We start from the raw sequence: 19,667 nt of genomic DNA, 5'->3' as shown, positions 1-19,667 counted from the left end.
TTTCAGCATCAATATTGGCAGGTAAGCAAAGGAGAATAGGATTGGAATGTTAAGGGGAGGCCAGTGAGTGTTTGCTGTGGCTTAGGAGGTGAGCTTTACATTCCACTCAGGCCTGACCCCAGGTGTTTTTCTTCGTGCCAGGGACATTTGTGCAGTTATTCATACAAGGCAGGAGAGCCAAGAGGTTAAGAGCATGGACTCTGGAGTCAGTCAGCAGGATTCTTGGAGCCCAGCTTTGCCACTTACCAGCAGCATGACCTGGAGCTTCAGTTTCCTCGTGTATAAAATGGCAATGATAATAGTACCTCTGGCAAAGGAATGTTGTGCGGATCAAATGGGTTAATCTGCAGGGCACCTGGGTGGCTCAGTCGGTTAAGTGTCCAGCTTCGGCTCAGGTCATGATCTCACGGTTTGTGGGTTCAAGCCCCACATGGGGCTCTGTGCTGTCAGCCCAGAGCCTAGAGCCTGCTCTTGATTCTGTGTCTCCCTCTCTTTCTGCCCTTCCCCTCCTCCCTCTCTGCCTCTCTGTCTCTCAAAAATAAACGCTAAAATGGGTTAATGTGCATAAAGTGCACAGAACAGCGCCAGGCACATTGTAGACCCATAGAAACGTTAGGCAGTGTGATCATTCTTTCTCCCGTTCACCAGATGTCATTGAACAGCCCTTGTAAGTGCCAGCACTCGCTGGGAGGCAGGGGAGGAGGGGTGGGGCCTGCCCACAGGAGCTGGTCTCGTCAGATGCGTGTACATGCAGCACCCAACAGGAATGCCAGGTGGATGGCCTTTCCAGACACCACATCGGGAAGAGAATAGGCCAGACAGGGAGGGCACAAAGAGCTTCCCAGGGGGGCAGTGCCAGATGGGCGGGTGGGGGGGAGCGGTCAGGGAAGGCATCACTCAAGAGGCGGCTTGGGAAGTTGATCTAAGGAAGAGGCAGGGTTGATGTGCAAAGAGCAGGGCAGTTACTGCATGTGGAACCCAAGGCCAAGACAGGGAGGCTGGGATGCCGCTCCAGGGACATGTGGTTGGGAATTAGTTGGGAGTCCTGGGGGTGTTTGGCTATGAGTTGCATGGAGAAATCATCTTTGAATCCAAATTTAAAAAAAAAAAAAAAAAAAAAAAAAGATCATCTAGAGTTGGCAAAACCTTTTGGTCATGAGGAAAGGTCTTTGGAAGAGGAGATCCACAGCCTCCGTGATGGAAATAATGGAATCAATAATTGATCACTGAATTAGACACCATGCCCTGTGCTTCATATTTATTCCTCAGTGAGCCCTCCCAGCCTCCTGTGAAGTTAATGGTGGCATTTCTCTTTTCCAGAAGAGTCACTGGACCTTCCCATGCATTTAGTCATTCATTGCTCCTTTAGCAGGGATGTGTTGAGCGCCTGCCACCGGCAGGGGAGTGAGCAGCGAAAAGTCTAAGTTTTGTGGAGCTCATGCTTTTGCTGTGGGGGACAGACCAGCAAACTATTAGATGGAGAAGTGAATTGAAGCCAAGCTTTCTCGAAAGCCATGCTGTGAAGTGGTTAGGGATACAGGCTCACATTCCAGCCTTATCTCTTCCTGGCTCCATGTGACCTTGGGCTACTGACCTCCCCTCACAGAGCTTCAGTTTCTTTGTCTGTAAAATGAGGATCTGGGTAGGACCTCTATCAGTCAAGATCAAACTCTGATACAAGTAACAGGAAACCAACAAGCGGTGGCTTAAATAAGGGAACCGTTTTCTCTTGTACGAAGGAAGACAAGGGAGGATGGGTAGACTGGGGCAGGGCCTCTGGCTGGGAGAGTGGGCTCCTCTGACTCCTTGCCCTGCCAACCTCTGCATGTGGCTTTCAGCCTCATGATCACAAGATGGCTACCTCACCTCCACATATGGCATCCACATTCCAGGAAGGAGAAGGGTGGAAGGGCTGTGCTGGCTGAGGCTACTCCTTTCTGTTGGAAAGCAGTAGCTTTACCGGAAGATCTTTCACCCACCCCCAGCCTACTTCCCTTTAACCTCTCACGGGCTAGAATGGGACACATAGGTAGCTGAAGCTGCAAGGGAGCCTGGCAAAGCAGGCTTTTTGGATGGGCGCCCTGCTGCTCCAAACAAATTCGGGCTTCTCTCCAGGATGGAGAGCAGGTTTGGATTTGAACAACCCTGGAGTCCGTGCAGCCACAAGTATGAGACATTGAGCATCTGGAGCGGCCCCCTGGTGAGGGTAACAGTATTCTCACACTGAGGGCCTGAGTCCTTGCTCTTGTTGTCCAGAAATGACATCGCTTTGTGCTCAGTTTCTTCATCTGCCCATTGGGAGTGGGATTCCTTGCCATAGGCTTCCTGAGCAGCATTCATGAGCTCATGAAAACCTGGATGGGAAGGAGTTTGAGGCACATCCCACCCGTAGGAGGGCTGGAGCTGGCTTTTGTTTGGAAAGTTGTCAGATTTTCTTTTTCTTTCTTTCTTTCTTTCTTTCTTTCTTTCTTTCTTTCTTTCTTTCTTTCTTTCTTTCTTTCTTTCTTTCTTTCTTTCTTTTCTTTCTTTCTTTCTTTCTTTCTTTCTTTCTTTCTTTCTTTCTTTCTTTCTTTCTTTCCTTCCTTCCTTCCTTCCTTCCTTCCTTCCTTCCTTCCTTCCTTCCTTCTTTCTTTTCTTTCTTTCTTTCTTTCTTTCTTTCTTTCTTTCTTTCTTTCTTTCTTTCTTTCTTTCTTTCTTTTAATGTTTATTTATTTTTGAGAGAGAGACAGAGTGCAAGCGGGGGGCGGGGGCAGAGACAGACACAGACACAGAATCCAGAGCAGGCTCCAGGCTGTGAGCTGTCAGCACAGAGCCCGACGTGGGGCTCGAACTCACAAACCATGAGATCATGACCTGAGCTGAAGTTGGACGCTTAACTCACTGAGCCACCCAGGCACCCCCATTTTAGAGTTATTTTTTTTCAGGCTTTCTTCTATGACTGCCTCCGTACATGTGTATAAATGTTTAACGTCATAGTTTATTTAACCATTCTGTTGTTGGACGTTCAGGTTGGTTCTTTTTTTTTTTTTTTTTAATTTATAACCAGTGCCATAATATTTTTTCTTTATTTCCATTGTTTCTTTGGGATCAGTTCCCAGAAGTAGCATTACAGGTTCAGAGGGTAGGAACATTTTTAAAAGCTATTGCCAGATTGCCTCTAGAAAGGTTCCCTCAACTGTGAACATTAAAAAAGAAAGAAAGAAAGAAAGAAGAGAAGGAAAGTTGTCCTAGCAATGAGTGGCCGATTTCATAGTTTCCTGGGCTCCTGTGGAGCCATCGCTTTGGGCTCCTCCTGAGGGCCCGGAGCCCCCTTCCAGCTCTTCTGCCTCGGTGTTAGCATGGGCACCCATCCCGCATGTGGGCCCTGGGCAGGATGTTTGATTACTGTGTTATGCAAACAGAGCTGCAGGCCTTTGCCATCTGCCAGCTGGTCCTCGGGTTGACAAGAGGCTTTGCACCTAGTCAAGGGTCAAGACTAGAGCCTTTCTGGAGCTCACTGTGGGATCGCTTACAGGGGCAGGGCTATGATGCGTGCTCCTAAGGGCAGCTTGGCCCCACAGCCCCCCGTGCCACCACCCTCCCCCAAGGCCTCCTGCAGGGTGGGGGCAGGCCCTTGCCCCTCTGTCCCCAGCTGTTGTGTGGTGAATTGTCCCCAAACCCCTGCTGTGCGTGTAGCCCCCCTTCCCTGCCTCCCTGAGGGCTAGGAGGAAGTGCACTCTCAGCATGCCCAGGATGTTTGTACTTGGACAGGTGAAGTGGCTCTGCCGGTTCTGGGAAGCGGAAACCTTTTTTAAAGGAGAGAAAGTGAATTTTGAGCCAGGGGAGCAGAGAATGACTGGGGTGTGTTGGGGGTGGGGGCGGGGCGTGTGTACAAACACACACAGGTCTTCAAAGAGGGTCTTACTTGTTTTTTAAGATTACACATGTAATAGTACAATCTCATTGTTTAAAAAGAATTCACCCAGTGCGAAAGGCTTTAAAGCTTTGTTACTGTGACACCTAACATTTGCACTGAGGAGTATGTAAATTGTAAATACACAGTTTAGGAAACACTTCTAAAGCAAGCACTTATGTAACGCCCTGGACAAGAAAGAATTTTAGGAGCGCCTGGGTGGCTCAGTCGGTTAAGCGTCTGACTTGGGCTCAAGTCATGATGTCACAATTTGTGAGTTTGAGCCCCACGTCAGGCTCTGGACTGACAGCTCAGAGTCTGGAGCCTGCTTCAGATTCTGTGTCTCCCTCTCTCTCTGCCCCTCTGCCACTTGTGCTCTCTCTTTCTCTCTAGAGTCAATAAACGTAAAAAAAAAAAAAAAAAGAATTTTGCCAGCAGCCCAGAAGCCTCTGTGTACCCCTCCATCGAACACCCCCTCTCACCCCCAGAAGCCACTCCTCTCCCAGACTTCCATGTCACCATTTCTTGCCTTTTGAAGGTTTGTTCGCAGATGAGAGTATAAGTAACATGGTTTCATTTTGCCTGTTTTTCAACTTTATACAAACAGAATCGTAAATTATGCACATTGTTCTTTGTCTGCCTCTTTTGCTCAGAGTCATGTCTCAAAGCTGCATTCTAGCTTTGATGTCAGCACATTTCTGGTACCAGAGTTCACTTCCATTGATACACAGGCTTTACAGATGCTCATATTTGTGCATTTTGTTTGATGAGTATTAGAAAAAATATAACGAATCCCGCACTGGTCTTATTAAGGTTTTAGTAAGTGAGTTGGTTGAAAGGACTAACTTAAGTAAATAATAGTACAGGTGGTCTGTGGGTGTACAGGTGAGGCACGTGACTTTGGGAAGTTTTGGAGCTTCGGAGTCAGTGATAGAATCACACACACACACACACACACACACACACACACACACTGTCACTCCCCTCCCTGGGGTAACCACTTACAGGTAGAGGTTGGCCTTCCAGATCTTTGCTCTGCATCATCTTCGGTGGATATATAGGTATAAAATATGTAGCATAGAGAATTTTTTAATACTAATTTTTTTAATTGTAAGAGGGAGTGTGCCATTCTTCTGAATTTCTTCTGAATACATTCTTCTTGGGACTTCTGGGTTGATTCTCTGATTATAGCAGCCAGTTTCCTTGTAAGATTCCATGTCAGGGTAGGGGTGAGACTGGACAGGGCAGGCGTAAATCCTCCCTGGAATATGAGAAATTAGGGGCTCTAACAATGCCACACGTGGCAGTGGTTCTTTTTTTTTTTTTTTTAAATTATTTATTTTTGAGAGAGAGAGAGAGAGAGAAGGAGTGTGGTTGGAGATGGGGCAGAGAGAGAAGGAGACACAGAATCTGAAGCAGACTCCAGGCTATGAGCCATCAGCACAGAGCCCGATGCGGGGCTCAAACCCACAAACCGTGAGATGATGACCTGAGCCGAAGTTGGACACTCAACCAACTGAGCCACCCAGGCACCCCGGCAATGGTTCTTTTACTTAGCAGACAGTTTGGGATCTGCCTCCTGACTTTTTTTTTTCTTTTTTTTAAATAATCTTAGCCAATTCCTTAGTTTCTATCCGTTCTGGTAATTGCTGGGAACTTGGAATATGGGAGGGAGTTAAGAGGGACCAGGCTTGTACCTTAGGGGGGTCATCTCGGGCTCCTCCAGCAGTGCAGCAAGGTGGAGTATTGGGACCAGGGTTTGCTCCCAGGATCCCAGCATGAGCCTGATTTCTGTCTGAAAATCACTCAGGGATGGAGAGCAGGCATTTATTGAGGCCCATCCTGCTCACAGCTCTATCTCTGCTTTTTAGAGATGACTGTGGTTATGGTGGCCATAGAGTCACCCACCTGGTTCCAGCCCCACCTCTGCCTTTAACCTCACTGAGTGATCTGGAACAGGTAACTTGCCCCTCTGAGTCTCACTGTTCCCTTCTGCAAATTGGGGAAAACCGTAGGGCCCTCCCCCTGGGATGCTCTGTGGGCTGAGGGGGGCTGCCATTGTAACCCCTAGCTTCGGGAACCTGACATTGGAGCAGGCCTCCAGTCTGGGTCCGGGTGGCACAAGTGCCCATTTTTGCTCTTTCTTTTGATGACTGGTCTCTCATGCGGAGTGGTCATGTGAGAGGTCACAGGGCAGACCCTGGAGTCAGCAGACCCAGGGGGTCCAGACCCCCATTCCTCCTCTCATTCTCTTTGTGACCTTGGCCAAGCACTGTCTCCTCTCAAAGCTCAGCTTCCTGATTTTGAAACGGAGATGACAGAGAGCACTGCCTCAGTGGGACATTAGGAGATGAGTTCAGTGTTCTGCAGCAAGCACTCCATGCTGGCTGGGGACTGGCCCTCAGCAGCCCCCAGGGTCAGGGGCAGGTAAGGTGATTATTGCTGGCAGATGGTGCCCCCCTGGCTAGCAAGGTTCACTCCCCTCCCCTCCTCTCCCCTCCCCTCCCCTCCCCTCCCCTCTCCTCCCCTCCCCTCCCCTCCCCTCCCACCACAGGGAGCCTTTCTGTTTCTGTCCACCCCCCCACACCCCCACCAAATCTCCTCAGGTGAGGAGAAGCAGAGCCTGAGATGCCCCCTGTCAGCCCCCTAAGAGCAGGATGGAAAGAACAGGGGTTTAACAGATGTTCTCTGACAAGGATTCCCTGGCTGTATTTAATCAAAATTGTCAAATATTGATTTAATCTCCAAGCCCAACAGATGTGATCTTAGCAGGCTTCGGTGGCAATTAGCTGGGATTAGTTCACAAGTCAGGCTCCGTGCTGACAAGACACTGTCTTCTAAAGGAGGCTCGGCCTGGTCACAGGAGTGAGCCCGTTGGGGGACATACTAAAAACACTTAACCACCACCCCAACCAACAACAGCCGTGGGAGCAGACCCCAAAGCATCACCCCACACAGTGATAGTGGGGACTCTTGGGGCTCCAGGCAGCAGCTGTTTACCAGAAAGTTTCAGAATCAAAATAAATGTCACAGGTACACCAGTGCATGCGGCTTAAAAATGGGCCTGGCCAGAGCCAGTGAGATCCCGGTAGGCACGCCCGGCTGCTCAGAGCAGTGATTGTCCCCCTGCTTAAGTCTCCCCCGAAGGGGCTTCCCCGACCCCAGGCCCCTCACCCATCCTCCAGCCAGTGCAGCTCTGTCGCATCGTCCCAGTGCACACGCTTGGCCTGCTGCTCCTGGGTGGGCCTGGCACGTGCCCATGCTCCAGGGGGCATCCTTTTTTCACTTTGCATTTCAAAGTCTCATTATTTGAAGTGACTAGGACGATGCCCAAAATTGGAACAAGATGCTTAATCCACATGCACTTTGGGGGAGGTGGCAACACCCTCGCCTAACCCACCCGACCCCACAGGGACTCAGAAGGGGCGCCTCCCATGGGCCTGGCTGTGGGCCCCCCAGGAAGGAGGGGCTTGCCCAGCTTCTTGCTCAAGACAGGCCACCCCGGGGCCAGCCGGCTCCTGAGCCCAGAGCAACCAGGGCTCCTGCCAAGGCCACATTTGGTTCTATTTGTTTGCCTGAGATTTTCTTTTTATTGTTATACAAGTAAAATTTTAACAGCTAATACTTGTATGTCCCCGTGTGCCAGGGATATTCTGTCTCTACGTTCATTAACTCATAACATCCCTAAGAGTTAAGTCCTATTATTATCTCCATTTTACAAATGGGAAAACTGAGATGTAGAGAGGCTAAGTGACATGCCCAAGGTCTAGGTAATTAAGTGGCAGAGCTGGGAATTGAACGTGAGTATTCTTTGCTTCCAACCACTGAGCTACAGCCGCCATATCAGGAAATCTCCAGGATCTGATAATAAGTAAGAAAAGCAACTATGAAGGCTGTTTTTATTTTTTTTTAATTCATCTCTCTATGTAAGCATGTAATTATACAAGCATTCAACCTACATCACTTCAGCCATACTAGTTAGCAAACTAAAAGAAGGCGACATTGTAGTTTCAGGATTTAAGTACAGCCTCTGTTTCACTGAGGGGCATGTGGATACAAGATGGGGTGCCCCTTCCTTCCCTCGGTGGGTCCGGATACAAGCAGCTTGCCAGGCCAAGGAGGAATCTCCACTGGGAGTTTTCAGACTCCACGAGCCCTAGGGGCAAGGTCGGCGTGGGGCCGATGCAAGGCTCACCTGTGGAGGTGGTGCCTCCTCATCCGTTCTGACTCTGTGTCCTGTACAGTCTGGGCTTTTCAGGGCGTGGCTTTCCCCTGCCCATGATTCTCCTCACATGCTCACTTCCAAAAGTGAAAACTTAAAGCCTGAGACGCCCCTACCCTGTGCAGTTGTGAGCATTTCCATGTAGACACAGAGAGAAGGGTCTGGAAGAAAGCATGCAAACCTATTCACAGAGCTCCTCTCTGCGGAATGTGGATTCGGGGCAGGGCCTCATAGGGGAGCCTGAAGAGGGCCTTGAACTTACGGGCTTGTACAAATTCAAGCACAGACATGCAGAATTTTTTTAAAAGTTGTCCTTTTATCTCCACTCAGGTTTTACTCCTTAGGAAGTAACCACTGTTAACAGTTTGGTGGGTGCCCTCCTAGGCCCTTTCCTTTATAGACATTTATGTTCTCTCTCTCTAATGAAATCTTTTATTTAAGCTCCATTATTTTGTTTGGTTTTATTCTGCAATTTGCCTCTTTCCCTCCACCAAGTGCACCATAGAGAAGAAACTCTGAAGCTAGATTGCCTGGGTTCAAATCCCAGTGACACTGCTTTCCTGCTGAGTGACTTGGGCAGATTACTCAATCTCTCTGGACTCAGTTGCATTGGCTTTTTAAAAAAAAATTTTTTTTTAACATTTATTTATTTTTGAAAGACAGAGAGAGATAGGTGCAAGCAGGGGAGGGGCAGAGACAGAGGGAGACACAGAATCCCAAGCAGGCTCCAGGCTCTGAGCTGTCAGCACAGAGCCCGACGCGGGGCTGGAACCCAGGAACTCTGAGATCATGACCTGAGCCAAAGGACGCTTAACAGACTGAGCCACCCGGGCGCCCCAGTTGCATTGGCTTTAGAATGAGGATGCTGTGGGGCGCCTGGGTGGCTCAGTCTGTTAAGCGTCCGACTTCAGCTCAGGTCATGATCTTGTGGTTTGTGGGTTCAAGCCATGCTTTGGGCTCTGTGCTGACAGCTCAGAGCCTGGAGCCTGCTTCACATTCTGTGTCTCCCTCTTACTCTGCCCCTCCCCCACTTGCACTCTCCCCTCCCCCTCAAAAATAAGTAAACATTAAAAAAAAATTTTTTTTTTTAATTTTTATTTTTTATTTTTATTTTTTTTAATTTTTTTTTTAATGTTTTTTATTTATTTTTGGGACAGAGAGAGACAGAGCATGAACGGGGGAGGGGCAGAGAGAGAGGGAGACACAGAATCGGAAACAGGCTCCAGGCTCCGAGCCATCAGCCCAGAGCCTGACGCGGGGCTCGAACTCACGGACCGCGAGATCGTGACCTGGCTGAAGTCGGACGCTTAACCGACTGCGCCACCCAGGCGCCCCTAAAAAAAATTTTTTTAATGAGGATGGTGACAGCCTCTCCCTCAAAGGGTTTCATGAGGATTAAATGAGTTCATGTGTGTAAAGCGCTTAGCCTGGTACACAGCGAGCACTCCTCTAAGTATGAGCTGTACCCATTCACTTCCCGGCATGTGGGCATCTTGCAGGCAGGACACCTGGCACTACCTCTGCCTCACTGTTTACTACAGCTGCATTGTGTCCCTGGAGTCGGGGTACCCAAATGCATTTAACCCATCCTCTGCCGCTGGGCTTTTAGGCTGCTCCCACCTCTTGCATATTACGGCAGTGTGGCGGTGTGGCTTCTGGCATGCACTGGTGGGAATATCTGAGGGACAGATTCCTAGAAATGGAATTGTTAGTTTAAAATAAAACAGTGTGTTGGGGCGTCTGGGTGGCTCAGTCGGTTAAGTGTCCCACTTCAGCTCAGGTCATGATTTCGCTGTTTGTGAGTTCAAGCCCCGCATCAGGCTCTGTGCTGACAGCTTGGGGTCTGGAGTCCGCTTCGGATTCTGTGTCTCCCTCTCTCTCTGCCCCTCCCATGCTCACACTTCGTCTCTCCCTCTCCCAAAACTAAATAAACATTAAAAAAAAATTTTTTTTTAATAAATAAAATAGTGTGCACACCTAAAACTTAAGCACATAATTACAATTCATCCCCTTATTCCCCCCAAAGAAGGGGAAGAATCATTTGATTTACATACATCAAAGAGAACAGGCTTCTCAGGAACTCGGACTCCTGGGACCCCCTCCAGTTTGAGTATAATGACTGTAAGATTTAAAGAGAGAGCATGCTCTGGGTTCTTTGACCTTAAATAGGAAAGTGCAAGTTTTTATGGCGTGAATAAAAAATACCTATTTGGTCTTCTGTCCCCAGTTCCTGGCCCCAAGAGCTTCTAAAACCCTTGGAATTTTCTGAGTGGTTTGGGTGATAGGGGCCTCTTTTGTTCTTTAGAATAAGACCCTTTCAACCATACCTGAGTTTATGCTAATGAGGTGATTCTGTGGACTCCTAGATAGCTTCTGGATGGGGGCTGGTTGCCAGGGAAACCAGTCCTGTGATTTGAGGCTTGAAACTTTCAGCCCCACCCCCCTGACCTCTGGGGAGAGGGGAGGGGCTGGAGATTGCATCAGTTCCCGATGGCCAGTGATTTAATCAGTCATGCCCACACAGTGCGGCCTCCGTAAAACCCTAAACAGAGTTCAGAGAGCTTCTAGGTTGATGAGCGCATCCACACGCTGGGAGGGTGGTGCACCCCAAATTCCATGGCAACAGAAGCTCCTGTGCTCGAGACCCTTCTGGACTTCTTGAATATCCCTCCATGTGACTGTTTACTTCTATCGTTTATAATAAACCAGTAATAGTAAGTAAAGTATTTCTCAGTTCTGTGAGCTGTTACAGCAGAACCTGAGGAGGGAGTTGTGGGAACCCCAATTTGTAATCAAGTCAGGTAGACATGTGGGTAACCTGGGGACGTCCCCCCCCCACTGGTGATTAGCATCTGAGGTGGGGGGGGCAGTCTGGCGGAACTGAGCCTGTGGGGTCTGTGCTAACTCTAGATAGTGTCGGGATTAAATTAAATTGTAGGACCCTCATTGGGGTCTGCAGAGAACTGGAGGGTTGCTTGGTGTGGAAGACCCACACATCTGGGGTCAGAAACACTGAGAGTAAAAAACAGATCAGAGTAGTACCTGGGGCCGTGGAGGGGGGCGGTGTTGCTCTCCTGTTTTGGGGCTGATGGCGCAGTCTCTGCCTCAGGGCTTCCTAATGAGATGTCCGGAAGTTCCATCCCATCGGTTCTGTTTCCTGGGGCAAGCTCCACAGTGGGCCTGTGTATGCTCGGGTTTCCAATAAAGTGGAGGAAGACATGGAGAGAGAAAACAGATTCTTAACCTGAAATATGCTGAGCTGATGCTGACTTTCTAGAGTTTTTGTCCTTATGAATTGATTTTGAAGATAACTCGCATCATTTGTGTATCCACACAACATGCTCATTTGGGCTGCCACGTCTTTTAGAGCGTTGGGGGCAAAGGTGTGGGAGCCACACTGACAAGGTTTGGGGCCTCGCTGTCCTGCCTGCCTACCAGCGGTGTGCCACAGGACCTTTGCCTCATCTCTAAACTGGTCCTGCTAGAAGTCCCTGCTTTGTGAAGTTATCACAACACCTGTTAATACACGCCGAGTGTGTGTTAGCCTTGCTGTTACTACTGTCATCACCACATCATCACCCCCTACCCTGCCTGTGCAAGAACGCACATAGTAGACCCTATCCCACTGCAGACTCAGAGCTGCTCAGAGTCCCAAGGGGGACCAAAGGTACTCAGAGGCTTCAAACTCCAGTGGGCTAACTCCAATAGTCCAGGGGGTGTGCAGACCCCTGGGAACTCACCAAAGGGAGGATGGGGAGGATTGTGTCTAGGGAATGGTAGGAAGGAAGGTAGGTAAAAAAAAACCAAAAAGGGTAGGTCAACAGCACTGAGGGACAAGGGTGTGGACAAGGCTTCCCAGAGGAGCAGTCCCCCGAAATACCTCCCGCAGTGGTCACCAGTGCCCTTCAGACCGATAATCATCATCATACGTGACCCCCTCAGCATCCAGCGCTGTGGACCACCTGCCCCTCCCCAAACCACCCCCACTGTTGGGGCCTGCGGGACACCTGCTCCCCTGCTTGCCCCCTGCATTTGCAGCAGATCAGGGCTTGGTGTCAGGCCCTCATTTCTTTGCTCTCTTCCTTCCCCTGTCCTCAGCCCTGGCTGCATATTAGAGTCAGCTGCAGAGCTTTTAAAAGGCTCTCTCTCAGGCCTGGTCCCCACCCCAGAGCAGCTGATTCAGACTCTCCGGGGGTGGATTGTGAACACCTATACTTTTACAAAGCTCCCCTGGTGCCTCTAATGGACAGTGGGGATGAGCACTCCCGCCTGCCTTGGACAAGCCCACGGGGCCTCGTACGCTGGCCACTCCCAGCTTTCCTGCCCGTGCGTGTCAGCCTCATCCATCGGCATGCCTGGTGCACGGCAGGCGTCCTCTCTTCCTATCACCTGGCACTCCACAATGAGCCCTCCCATTGGGAGCAGCCCCCAGCCCCACCCTGTCACAACATTGTGTTCCTTTAAACTGCTGACCACCCTTTGAAGTTACCTTGTTTTCTCTCTTGGTTTACTTACTTCTCTGGCTTCCCTCTCCTGGGAGTAAGTCTATGAGGGAGAGGTGTGGTCCTGCTCAGGGTTGTATTTTCTTCAGCACCTACAACAATAGCACATAGTAGGTGCTTGAGAAGTCTGGTGAATAAATGAATGCATCTTTGGTGCTTGGTGTTTGTGAAATGAATGAATGAGTTATACATGCCTGGTCAGTGTTCAATAAAAGAATAAGTTTTTAGTGCTTTTTCTCTTTTGACTCAGTGAACTTTTTGGGTTAAGTGATTTGGAAGAATGTGATAGGTGTTGGTCGTATGAATGAATAAGCTGTAAGGACTAGTTCTTACTGGACGAATGAACGACTTGTACCTGCCCAGAAACTGCTGAATTGCCAGGCGCATGCAGTGGGGTCATCATTCCCCCTGAGCCTCTGAGAGTAGCCCTCAGACTTGGTGCCACAACCCTGAAGTGTCCAGAGCTCTTAGGTCTCACTAAGTCCCCATTGCAGTGACTGGATCACATTTCCTTGAAGAGGTAATCCCTGGAGCAGATGGGGGCACCCTTGGACGCAGAGGTCTGCTTAGGAAGGAGACCTTGGATACCTACCTGCTCCCCCATCGTAAGGCCTGTGCGAGGGCAGTGTACACACACACACACACACACACACACACACACACACACACTTGCACGTACACACACTCCACACATTACTTTCAGCTTCCTGAACACGCTTCTTCCCAGGGGCAGACACGCTAGGTCACCAAGCAAGCACCACCTACCCTCAGGTCACAGACCCTCACTGAGCTAGCGCTCCTCCTGGTCTGAGGTTGTCATCCATCCACTCATTTATTTAGCAGGTATTTGTTAATGACCTACTGTATGTCAGGCCTGTGGGGGAGAGGCATGCAATAATAAAGATTCTCACATTTCAGTGCCTCACAAACCTTACGTATGGCGGCCAGTTAATTACATGGTAAATGATGTACATACACTGAGGCAGGTAACCCCAAGAGAAATGCTCTGTAAGAGTGCTCTGAGCACGGGGCACCTGGGTGGCTCAGTCGGTTAAGCATCTGACTTCAGCTCAGGTCATGATCTTGCAGTTTGTGGGTTTGAGCCCCGCATCAGGCTCTGTGCTGACAGCTCGGAGCCTGGAGCCTGCTTCTGATTTCTGTGTCTCCCTCTCTCTCTCTGCCCCTCCACTGCTCACTCTCTGTCTCTCTCAAAAATAAACATTAAAAAAAAAAAAAAAAAAGGAGTGCTCTGAGTACTCAGGTTGGGGATTGAACAAGGTTCATGAGGAGGAAAAGTCATGTGGAGAAAGTGATATTTGTCCTGAATCTTGAGAAAGAACTATCTAGGTAAGGGAAAGGGCAACGTGGATGGCAGGTACAAAGGCCCTGAGGCAACAGGGCGGATAAGCCGTAGGCATGTGGAACTGAAAGAAGGACATTGTGGCTGGGACCCCCAAAGCAAGGAGAAGAGGAAAGGACCCTTGAGGGCTGAGGTGAGGATTTTGAATTTTCTCCTAAGATTTGAATTTATACTAAGATTCAAATGTGAATATGAATCCTAAGATTGCTCTGCCTGCTGCATGGCAAAGGGCACTTACAGGACCAGGAGCAGAAGGAGAGGTAATGGGGAGGCTATGGTATGTAGTCACCCAGCTCAGACTGGCATGGGAGAGCTCCCATGGGAGAGTCAGCAGGATGTGGGGTAATGGATTGGATATGTGAAGGGAGTTTCCAGCTGGAGTCCTTGGATGGAAGGAAGTGCCTTTCCCTGAGATGTGGAAGAAGCCAGTAGCTTCTGCTATTCCTATTCTGACAGATATTGTGGCATACCACTCTGTCAACACCAGTCTTCGATGTATGACTTGATTTGGCCAGTCAGATGTGAGAGCAGTGATACGTGTCATTCCTGAGCAGGAACTGTCGCATAGTTCGGCCATGTCCCTTACCCGTGAAATTGGCCAGGTCTCATGTAAGCGCTGCTCTGTCACCTGGGAGTAGAGCTGACATGAGAAGGCCCTTGGCCCGCCCCTGGTAGACATGCAGTACGAGCAAGAAGCAAACCTCTGTCGGGTAAGCCCCTAGTACATGGGGTTCTCTGTTCCTAGGCCATAACTTAGCCCACCCTGACTATTCTGAGAAGGAACGGGCTTTGTGGATGGGGAGAGATCAAGGGTTCAGGTTGGGAATGTGCAGTTTGCAGTTTGCAATGCATGTGAAATATACATGTGGTGATGTCAAGTAAGCAGTGGCTACCCGAGTCTGGAACTCAGAGGAGCAGTTGGATCTGGAGTTATTTTGCCCTGTGTCACCAGTGAGGAGGAGGAGAATTAGAGGTCCAGGACTCCTGCTTGAACTCAGGACTGCCTGACTTGAGGAACAAAGCTGCTGGATTAGTCCCAACTCTGCCACCTTGTGGCCACCTGGTCTCGGGCACATTACTTGATCTGTTCACTTCAGCTTCCTTATGTTAAGACAGAGATAATATCTACTTCATAGAGTTGTGGAATTAAGAGAGATAACAAATGTATAGTGCTTAGAGAAGGACCTGGACTCTAGAAGGATCACATTCATGGTAGCTGCTGTTATAGATGTTGTTTGGTTATGTAACTAAAACATCCAGTGGTGGGAAGTACAATTGTGGTAGCTTTGGGTCCAGCTTGACGCAGACGAAAGTGATGACTACAGCTCCCACATCCACCCCCTAACATTCAACCCCTTTCACAAACGGTTCTTCCTTCTTCCCTCATGGTCACAAGATAGCTGCAGTGATTCCATCCCTCATATCCTCTCTAACTCCGGGTAAGAGGGTAAAGCACAGCCTTCAGCCCTAGGACTCTTGGCACCCATGTCACTGGGTCTCACTGGTTTTGATCAGGTTACATGGTCAAGAAGGATCTCCTCCTCTAGCCCACTGGGTGGGAGTCAGAGAACGCAGGTTCCCAAAGGGAAATCTGGGCCGTTTTTGGAAAACAGCAGAGGATGCAAACCACAAGTGTCTGCCACTGGAAAGCTTGTGTTTTTCCCTTCTGCTCTGCCCTGGGAGGTTCTGCAGACATCGTGACTCCTTCACAGAAGAGCAAGGCCCTTCAGAGCCAGAACATTGAGGCCACTTGTCTGCTGTTTCAGCATCCAAGTTTTGGGGGCCTGATAAGGGAGCACCCTCTCAGCTCAGACTTCCCCAGCTTCTTCACAGGTGACAGTCTGGGAGCATTTACACAGGCACACTATTAGGTGCCTGCTCTTCTAACAGACCATGACATTTTTAGGGAGCCAGTGTGGCCAGCCCCAGACGTAAGTCCTCATTGGCCCATGGGCAATCAGAATGATCCCAGATTCTTGGCTTTCCCAGCTTTCCTTGCTCCTAGAATGGCCATATGTGACCACATTCTGGCCAATTAGACAAAAGAAAGTCTGTGGAGGTAGGAGGGATGTTCTGGCAAACATTCTCCTTCCTGATGAGGGTCAGATGGGTAAGAAGTAAGAACAGTCTCATCTCATCCCTTGCTTTCCCCCTTGCGCATGGTTCGGTGAGAAGGGGGGCTATGGCTGCCAGCTTGCCACTCTGAGGTCGAAAGCCAAAGATGTAAGCCAGCAGCACGCTGAGGGGAGCAGGGGGTGATGGGACAGAGGGGAAAAAAGTGCCTAATGTCATTGCAGTGTACCAAGAGTGGAGCCGCCATACCTGGTCTGCTTGTTACATAAGATAATGAAATACCTTCATTGCCCGAGCCACCATTGGATGGTATTCTGTTACTTGCAGCCAAATGCATCCCCACCTGACTCTCCCACTGCCACTTGCTTCTCGTCATGCTGCCGTCTCCCATTTTTCCCCATCCACCGTCCCCAGCTGCCTTCCTTGTACACAGCAGTGGGTATTATTAGTCAAGGTCCTCCTATGCCAGCAGCAGAAGCCACGTTTGACAGTCTTGGGCAGAAGCAGAATTTATCAGGGGCTTACGGACCACCAGGAGGCCAAGAGGAGCAGGCATAGAAAACAGGCAGGAACCAAGGAATACTGGAGAGAAGAAACTTGTACAGACAGGCGCAGAAAAGAACACTCAGCCGCTGAGCCTGCCCTTGGCTGTGCTTCAGTAATTGGGGGCGTGGGGAGAGGGGAGAAGATATATGAAGGGAGGAACCATAGTGATAGTAGTGGCCATGAGATAGGTGGTATTCTCCCCACTCTCTCCAGATTGAAATTGAATCACAGTTTCAGTAACCAGTCCATGGCATACCAGGACCCGAACCCAGGCAGTCTGGCCTTCATTATGGGGGGTTCCCCATCAGAAAGATGGGCATGCTTTTAGGAGGGGGGAGCCTGACAGCAGGCAGCTGGAAAGGGACCATTGTGCACCAGTCCCTGAATCCCAGAGAGGCTGTGGGTATCACTCAGCCTTCCGAGCATCACCAGGAGACTTGGCTACACCTGCCCCGGGAAGGGAATCTGTGGAAAGACACCAGGGCCTCAGGAACATCTGTGTGTTTTCACAGGAGGGAGCAAAACAGATTGGGGGTTTCTGACTGAGCTGGAAACAAAATGCCATCAGCAAAGCCCATCTGTCAGGATGTGCTTGCATAAGCAGGTCGGGGTCACGTCTGGGCCACTGGTTTTCCCAGCCAACCCAAACGTGGCCTCAAAGGGCTAATCTGCCAGGCGCTCCCAGGCTGACCCAGAGGTGAGACTGCACTGCCAAACATAAGGAGTGCCCCTGGCCAGGGGCACCTGGGTCAGTAGGTTAAGCATCCGGCTCTTGATTTCAGTTCAGGTCATGATCTCGTAGTTCAGGAGTTCAAGCCCCACATTGGGTTCTACACTGACAGTGCAGAGTCTGCTTGGGACTCTCTCTCTCTCTCTCTCTCTCTCTCTCTCTCTCTCTCTCTCTCTCTCTCTCTCTGCCCTTCCCCTGCTTTCGGGCACTCTCTCTCAAGATAAATAATCTTAAAAAAAAAAAAAAAAAAAGTGCCCCCGGCCAACCCAGAGAGGGGGCTTGGAGTGGGGGAAAAGAGGTCTAATTCCCCTTCCCAGAGGCAACCAATGTTAGCAGTTTCTTGAACATCCTCTTAGAGATCTTCTCTGCATGGTAGTTCATTGTTGTTGCTGCTGATATTTTTGTTTTCAAACTGGGAGAAGTTGCATATAATCCAAGATTTCTAGTTTCTGGATTTAAAGATCCTGGGTGGCTCAGTCAGCTAAGCATCCAATGATCTTAGGCTCAGGTCATGATCTCGCCATTCCCAAGTTCAAGCCCGATGTCGCATTGGGCTCTGTGCTGATAGCTCGGAGCCTAGAGCCTGTTTCAGATTCTGTGTCTCCTTCACTCTCTCTTACCCTCCCTCCCTCCCCCCCACTCAAAAATAAGTAAACATTAAAAAAAAATTAAAAATCCAGTGATCTGGCATCCACATTCCTGCCAAGCTTGGTCCCCAGAGCTGAGGCCCACCTGCTTCTTTAGAAGATATCTCTGCTCTCCAGCTCACCCAGGCTCACCTGGCCTTGCTCCTGTCTCCCCTAACCAACCCGACTCTGGGGGCTTTCCACTTCCTTCCCCCCTTCTCTGCCCCCTCCCCTGTGTGCCTCCCTGCTACATCTTCAGGAATGCTCTCTTGGGAGCTAGGAAGACGGTAAACTCTTGCTCCCGACTCCTCCCCCACCCCCTTCTGGTTCTCACTTTCTCAGGTGCTACAGGCTTGCCTCCCTGTTTTGCTCCATGAATAATCTGCTTCATGCTTCCCCCTGGGTCTCTCTCTGCCAGCTCACTCCATACCTAAGGACATGGGTTAGGAAATGGCCCCTACACACACGCACGCACACACGTACACAGCCTTCTCCTTCCTCGGAAAGCACCGTTAGTCATTGGTAGGCTTCCCTTCATAAGGAAGGCTTCATTGGAGAGTTGACATCATACAAGGGAGCCAGCCTGGTTAAGAACCAAGGAAGGATATCCAGATATCCTGGGTGGGGTTCGATATGTCAACACGACAGAAAAGAAGGCCAGTGTGATGGGATCTAAGTCAGGGATGGGGAGAGGCATCAGGAGACTGGCAGGGACCAGAGCCTGAGGGGCTTGTGGGCGAGCAGATGAATTTAGATTTTATTCTAATTCAGTAAGGAGCCACTGGGGAGATCTCAGCCAAGAAGCGACAGGAGCTGATGTTCATGGTATCTATTAATCACATAGAGTTCCAGAGCCATCCCCTGTCCCAAACCTACCAGTGCTCATGGTGACTCATCTGTCATTTTTACTTCCTTTTTTGGTGGGGTGGCTGGTCAGGCAGATTGCAGGACAGATAGACAATAGTCCAGCCTTTACCTGCAGTACTCACAGGGGGTGGAGGAATGTGTTTAATGACACCACAATGGACAAGTCAGCCAGCCAGATTCTGAAAGTGGGGAACTCCACGGGTTGCATGACCTCATTCCTTCCACAAGTAAATAGCATCAAAATAAAGGTGATGGGGGGGAGGGGGACAGTAAAGAATAGAAGAGACTTAAGAAATATTATCTGCCAAATTAGAGTAGGGATCTTGTTTGAATCCTGATTTGAGCAAACCAACTCTAAAAGAAACCTTTGAGACACTGGGGGAAATGTAATACAGATGTGAGGTATTACATGATATTGAAGAATTCTTGTTAATCTAGATGGGTGTGATGAGAGTATTTTTGGTTAATTTTTTAAAGGCTTAACTACTAGGAGTGGCTCAGTTGGTTAAGCATCTAGTTCTTGATTTTGGCTCAGGTTATGATATCATGGTGAGATCAAGCCCCACATTGGGCTCTGCACTGACAGAGTGGATCCTGCTTGGGATTCTCTCTCCCTCTCTCTTTGCCCCTCCGTGGCTTGCAAGCAAGTGTGTGTGCTTGCTCTCTCTCTCTCTCTCTCTCTCTCAAAATAAATAAACCTTAAAAAAAATAAAATAAAGGCCTTGACTTCTAGATAATATAAGCTTAAGTATTTATAGGTGAAATGAGCTGATACCTGGGACATACTCTAAAATATTCTGTCAAAAAAAAAAAAAAGTGTAGGAGTGGGTGGGTAGATGAAATGAAAAT

The 19,667-nt window shown here is 49.4% G+C and overlaps 1 protein-coding gene and 1 long non-coding RNA gene across 7 annotated transcripts in view; one reads left to right on the top strand and one right to left on the bottom strand.

Annotated features, from left to right (window-relative positions):
- SIPA1L3 (signal induced proliferation associated 1 like 3) overlaps positions 1 to 19,667 on the top strand; it is a 239,627-nt gene that overhangs the window by 119,070 nt on the left and 100,890 nt on the right. The window lies entirely within an intron of this gene.
- On the bottom strand, positions 4,976 to 18,967 carry LOC131499389 (uncharacterized). The gene is made up of 4 exons (XR_009255848.1): positions 18,828 to 18,967; positions 12,630 to 12,708; positions 11,157 to 11,303; positions 4,976 to 5,153 (listed from the first exon to the last, which is right to left on the bottom strand). It is a non-coding gene; the product is annotated as an uncharacterized LOC131499389 (long non-coding RNA).

Source organism: Neofelis nebulosa, chromosome 17 (assembly GCF_028018385.1).
Source record: "Neofelis nebulosa isolate mNeoNeb1 chromosome 17, mNeoNeb1.pri, whole genome shotgun sequence".
Lineage (NCBI taxonomy): Eukaryota > Metazoa > Chordata > Mammalia > Carnivora > Felidae > Neofelis > Neofelis nebulosa.
Note: the sequence above shows the minus strand (reverse complement) of the source record. Positions and strands in the feature narration are given on the sequence as shown.